Genomic DNA, 6,905 nt, shown 5'->3' on the forward strand with positions numbered 1-6,905 from the left:
TTTGGATAATGATGAAACCCATGGACTGGTAAAAAACAAGCACAGAAGGAATTTCATGCTTTTTTCTCTTAAATATCTGATGTTCGACTAAATCTCCAAGTGATTGAATAAATTGTTTAACAGAATAAAAGTGAAAGTGACTGATCTTCAGCAAATCCTGCTGTTTGTGAGCTTCTGTTCCGAGCTGATGTTCTGTGCAGAGGACTGCCGAGCGTTTCCTGCCTTTCCCATCTGGCCCTGACCTTGGCACTCTGTCTCCAGCTTGAGTCGAGGTGCTCACGCTCTGCCTCCAGCCTTTCTCATGCCTCCTGTCCTCTCTTCCAGCAGCATTTGTTTTTTTGTTTGGGTTTTTAAAAAATATTATTTTATTTAATGTTTATTTAATGTTAGGAATGCTAGTTAACAAAAAGTTTATCAAAACTGGAGTTTTTTTATAATCTGATAATTCTTCCTCATACCATTTAAATTTTTTAATTATTATTTTTAGTTGACACGTAGTAATTGTACATATTTATGGGGTACAGTGTGATATTTGGGAAAAGTTTTCAATTAGCAATAATCGCGCCTCGGATAAACCTCATTGGCTACGATACTGCCACTGCGCAAAGCTGCAGTGTGATATTTGGATACAAATATATAATGTGTAATGATCAAATCAGGGTAATTAGCATATGCATCACCTCAAACATTGTCATTTTTTTATATTAAGAACATTTACAATCCTCTCTTCTAGCTATTTGAAAATATACAATATATCCTGATTAACTATAGTCACCTTACTAGAACACTAGAACTTATTCCTCCTGTCTAGCTGTAATTTTGTATCTGTTGGTGGTCACTGCAGACTCCTGCCTCCCCCTACTCTGACAGGCTGTCTCTGTACTAAATGAGCCTAAGACAACTGACAACCCCCCGCCACACACACACACACACACACTTCCTTGTCCCAGTTTTACTTATCCTTCAAAATTCTGGTGCTTACCTGCCATGAGAAATGTCTCTTCTTCATGGCCAAGAAGGGATTCGTATCCACCAGCAAGATGTGACAGGTAACATGCTACAGAAAAGTTACCTAGGTATAATTCTTATCTTTGGGTTCAAATTCCTCCTCTGTGGTTTGAAACTAGGTGAAATCAACCAAACTCCCCAAGAATCCGTTTCTTCCTCTACCTCATAAGTTGTTGTGACAGTTCAATTTGGTTCTGCATGTGCTTGCAATCTATAAATGATTATGATTTTAGCTACTTTCTGGGTCCAATGTAGCATCATTAATTTGTTAATTAATTCTTCATTTAATAAACATGTATTTAGCAACCAACTCTATGCCAGGCACTATTCTAAGGAAAAAGCAGTGAACAAAAGATGAAGTCTCTGCTCTCACAGCAGTTGCAGTTGAGTACAGGAGTCAGACAGGCCAGATGAGAAAACATGTGCATCAGAGGGGAGGCGATTTCAGATGTGAGACCAAGTGCCCACTGGAAAGATGACATTTGAGGAAAGACTTGGAGAAGGTTGGGCAACCAGCCAAGTAGATATACTGGGGAGGAGCAATCCAGGCAGAGGAGCCACCAACCTAGACAATGAGGCCGGGAAGTGGGGAGAGCTCAGAGGTGAGGTAAGAGAGGAAAGGCAGTGCAGACAGCAGACATCCTTTAGGCCATTGTACTACTGAATGGGCGGTACAGTCTTTGGAGTTTGTTTCATTTCATTTTACTTGTGTGTGTATTTTTTTTTAATTTCTTTTAGAATAACAAAACAGGATAAGAACGGAAACAAGGGGACTTGTTACTAGGCAAGAAATGATGGGATCTTGGGCACTGAGTGCCAGCAGTAGAGAAGATAAGAAGTGATCAGACTGAGGAGAATGAAAGATACATCATGTAAACAACTACTCCATTTTATAAGGTTCCAGAATTCAGGCTCAATAAGTATTTTTATTTTTGTCAAATGAGGCATGTGGATGCAGGTCTCTGCAGAATGTTAAACCTGTTATGACTAAAAGTGAAAAGCAGACACTACCAAGTGCTAACATGGACATGGGCAAGTTTAACTCTCACAGAATGCACAATGGAATGACTGGTTTAGAAAATGGTTTGGCAACTTCTCAGAAGTTAAACCTACACTTTTTATATAGCCCAGAAATTCCATTTCTAGATATTTATCTAAAATAAATGAAAACTTGTATCCACACAAAATCCTTTATACAAATACTTATAGCAGCTTTACTCATAATCACCAAAACCTGAAAACATCCCAAAAGTCCATCAGTAAGTGAACGGATAAACGAAATCTGGTATATCTATTCAATGGAATACTACTCAGCGATAAAAGGGATGGACTACTGATACATGCAGTGTGGATGAATCTCAAGTGCATTGCAGGGGCTGAAGCTGCAAACGTGTGAGCTGTTGGTGTAGTAGAAGAAGCCAGACTAAAAGGTTACCTACTGTTTGATTCTGTGTATATTACATTCTCAAAAAGCCAGAACTAAAGGAACAGAAGCCACATCTGTGGTTGCCAAGAGCAGGGAAGGGTGTTTGACGACATAGGGGCCCAAGGGAACTTTTGGGATGATGGAATGTGCTCTCTCTTGATTGCAGTGTTGGTTACACAACTGTATGCATTTGTCAAAATTAAAAGACCTGTGCACTTTAAAAAGATGAATTGTATTATATGCAAATTACACCTAGACAAATCTGACTTACAAGAAATTGCATTATTCCTTGACAATTTCCTCACAGATGAGAGGAATGTATAACTAACTTTGTTATTGGGCAGGAAGACTGAGGAGTGGTTCTTCTGTGAGCAGGGCATAGAGAAAAGCCAAGGGGACTTGGGGAAGGGCAGATGGCTTGTCCTGCGCCCCAGAAGGGCATGTTCTTCATATTCAGTTTCCCTCCAACCTCTTTTCTCACTAGTTGTGTGACAGGCTGCAAGTTACTCTGCTCTCTCCAGACTTCAATGCCTCATTTGATAAGTGAGGTCATATCAACATCTGAGAGTCATTATGAGCTCATAAGTATAATGGACTTGATTCATAGGCATCCTGCAACAAATAATAACTGTTTTTATTCTAAAAACACGGCTTAGTCTGCTCTCTCATGGAACTCCATGTTCTGGCCACAGAGACACTCTAAACTGTGCCGGAGGGTGGCTCCATCTCTCAGAGTGTTACCTGGGGCACAAAGCATGTGCCCTCTCAGCCTCAGGTGCCTCCCCTGGAACCTGAAGTTAAGAATAACACATGCCTCATAGAGTAACTGTGTGGGTCAAATTAGAAAATGCATGTGAAGCTCTCAATTAATTATGTGGGTCTTAACAAATGCTCCAGTGTTTGGTGTCAGGGTCATTACCGTAGAGGAAGGGCTTTCTGGAGTTGAATATGGCAGGGAAAGCGGGATATGAGAGGGAATGAAGAACAACAGAGCTAGCGTCTTAGGATTTCTCTCAGGGCCATCCGCTCGCCCTGTCTTAAGGTTTGGCCTCCTGTCGTTCCCTGCGACAGGGGCCTGGAAGCTGATTCTGCAGGTCACGGGCAGAGGTGATACTGAGTTGGGTGAGACTATTTACAGCCCTCTTCCTTGTCACTTGTGGGTGAGCCTCCACCTTCCATAGTCCTAAGTTCTCAAACCTTAGGGAGCAATCCACCAAGGTGTGTGCATTTTCAAGCTTGGTGAAGGGTTCTTAGATTTTATCAGATTCTGAAAAGGATCTCTGTGCCACAAAAATCTAAAAATCATTTTACTAGACCAATAGCTTTTAAACTTTTTTGTCTGCATAAGAAACACATTTTACTTGGCAGACCAGAATACAGCCACCCATAAATGCATCTCCACATATGTATATTTAAACACAAAGAAAAGTTATGTTTTACAAAGCAATGCTCACCTTTACTACTTGGGATATTTTCTAATAATTTCTATTCTATTCTATTCTATTCTATTCTATTCTATTCTATTCTATTCTATTCTATTCTATTCTATTCTATTCTATTCTATTCTATTCCAGTCTATTCTACTCTTTTTAATAAATCTGGCCACAAGACACAAAATTGAGCAATCTAGTAATAAGTCACTAGCTGCAATTTAAAAATTATCACATCATAGCATACTTTGGATACCAAGTCCATGTCAGAAGCCATAGGGAGGAGTCCTTTGTGTTGCCTTCGGATTATTCTTATAAAAATGAGCTTTTTAGAAGAATAAAATTCTACACAAAATATAACTACTCTGGTCATTTCTGTGAGCTTAGTCAAAAACTCTGCCAGTTTCATGGGCCAGTCAGAACGGCCTGCTTGGAGACCCGCCCTGTTGCCCACGCAGTTTTTCCTTCTTTCCAACAGTCCGTGATTCTCCCCTAACAGTTCCTGTGCACTCCCTATGTCACCATCGTTACTGTATGAGTTTGGTCTCCTCTAATGAGTTATAAACTCCTCGAATAGAAGATTGGTCTGTTCATCTACCGCACCCATCTTCCTTGTATTCATTTCATTTTCAATAGACGGTAGCTCAATGGTAGATGACTAATTTTAACGAGGAAGTAGGTTTGGGCTCTAATTCTAATGGCATCTATAGAGAAATCATACAAAGCAGCCTAATGTCTTTTTTATCCTCCATAAGTGCCCTGTGTATGCAAAATAAAGCATATCATGGTGACCACGGGTCAAAATGAGAAGGAAACTTTGTATCCCAACGTTTTGTTTTTGAGGAGTCCACTGATGGTTGCTGGATAGCCTCTGAGGACCAGTGAAGGGCTGGGATTAATCTTCTTCCATGCTGACTCAGGTCACTACCCTACAAAGTCATTGATCCCTGTAAATCACCAGAGCACTCCTTGGTATCACTGGGCGACCACTGCAGGGCCAGGGTAGAGATGAGTCCAGAGCCCTTCCTGTGGTCTGTGCAGGACAGGAATAGCATCCGCTGGTGTGGGCAGTCAAGGAAAGGCTGGCCAAATGAAGTATTCTTCACCAAAGTTTGAGGACGTTTCTAGAGTGTGATTTGTTTTTTTTTGTTTGTTTGTTTTTTTGGCGGCTGGCCCATAAGGGGATCCGAACCCTTGACCTTGGTGTTATAACACTGCTCCACTTTGCTCATACCTAGGGTGTGATTTATAGGAGATCCTTTACTCTTTCTAACCAAATGGAAACATTCAATGTTCAGGTTCTATTGGGGGGGGGGGCGTGGGGAGCAAGGGAAGTTTCTCTAGGTAATCTTAGAAGTACTTTTCTCCATTAAAAAGAAAAGTATTTTGTGTAGTCACTCTTCCCAAGTTTGATCTTGCAGTAGGCAGGGCTGACAATATTCCTTTAGAATAAGGAAATGGTAGGGGCCATAAGCATTCTTCAAAAAGGAGTATTGTTGTTCAATTGGGATTGTAAAGGGGCAGTAGATACAGTGAGTGGTATCTGAAGAACACAAACCAGACAGGATCATCCATTGTGTGAAATTCAATACGTGTGATGATTTTCACTAACTTTGTGACTGAAGGTGCTCTCCTGAAGGCGTAGCTTGCCTTTGTGTGTCTCGTAGCTTTCATTCAGTTTCAGTCAAGTCTTCGAAGAGGATTTGAATGCATTATATAAATCTTTCCAAAGTCTTATTTACATAAAGAGGGTACTTTAAAAAGTTCCTGGAAAAATGGAATTAAAAGATATTCGAAGTATTTTCATGAACTTTTTGAAGACCCCTCGTACATCTATGTGAGAAGAACAATGTAATCCTGATAATATTTCTGTAGCACATTTTAAGCCACATCAAAAAATAAATCTACTCTTATAATGCTAATAATAATTTTCTTTCTTTCCTCTGTTCTCCTAGGATGTCACTTGATCTACTCTCCTATGTTCTTTCTAATTTTTATAGTTTAGCTGAACACAGCATGTGTATTTTGAGCTGAGTCAAGCTAATTTCTGCTGAGACCAGCTTGGATATTTTCGTCACACACTTCCTCTTGGTTCCTCCCCCACGCACATTTTAGTATTGTTCTCACCCTGTGATATTCCTAAGAAGTCAGTCTTTTCCCCTCAGTGACTTACCTTGAGTAGGACCCAAGGCTGTATGTTCTCATCCAACTTGTTACCCCCAATTTGCTAAATCAAACTGCATTATAATCTGTTTGCTTCATGAGACACTCCATGAATCTAGATATATGTGAAGTCAGGTAGGCTTATTCTTAAGTAACTCACACAGAATAGGGAACCTACTATATGCAGAATTTGTCGTTTTACTCCTGCATGGGCTAGACATATAGCCTTTTTTTCCCAGAGGGTTTCATTCATCCCACTGGGAATATGACAGAATGGATGTATGGTGGGGGGTGAGATGGACAGCAGAAAAAGGAACGTCACAGATGTGCCTCACAGGGAGCCAATATCTGAGACCCACCCTATTTGCCTAGTTCAGGTCTTTAGATAAGGGCTGAAAGGTACAGACCATAACATAAAATAAGACAGATGATGTAGAAACATCCCAGGGGACCGTGTTGGGGGCAGGGCTGCGTACAGTGGCCGTTCGTGCACATCTGCCCCGACCGTCTTGTTCAAAGTCCTCACACATGCTCTTCTTGCCTTTTAAAGTACTCTTCCTCCCCATCTCCACAAATGTTTATTTTACCTATCCCTTTTGGCCCAATTCAAGTGAACTTTCTCCATTAAGTCTTAACTGGGAGGAATCTTGCTCTTTTATTGAAATTCTGGCACAGAAACACAGCTTTAAAGCTTGAAAGCCACTGGCTAAATCGGTGATCTTCAGAGCATCTCTTTGATATGGTATCTAATTTTTCGCAATTCACCTGTCTGTAGCAGTGATAAACAGCATTCGTCTACCCATCTGCTCAGAGAAATGTGAATCCAAAATAGCTAGTTTATTTATTTCCCTGACATTTATTTTCTCATGTTTAAAAAT

The 6,905-nt window shown here is 40.5% G+C and overlaps 1 pseudogene; it reads right to left on the reverse strand.

Annotated features, from left to right (window-relative positions):
- Nucleotides 1–459: 459 nt before the first annotated feature.
- LOC134364954 (U4 spliceosomal RNA) lies at nucleotides 460–610 on the reverse strand (annotated as a pseudogene).
- Nucleotides 611–6,905: the final 6,295 nt, after the last annotated feature.

The sequence above is a fragment of the Cynocephalus volans genome, chromosome 1 (genome assembly GCF_027409185.1).
Source record: "Cynocephalus volans isolate mCynVol1 chromosome 1, mCynVol1.pri, whole genome shotgun sequence".
NCBI lineage: Eukaryota > Metazoa > Chordata > Mammalia > Dermoptera > Cynocephalidae > Cynocephalus > Cynocephalus volans.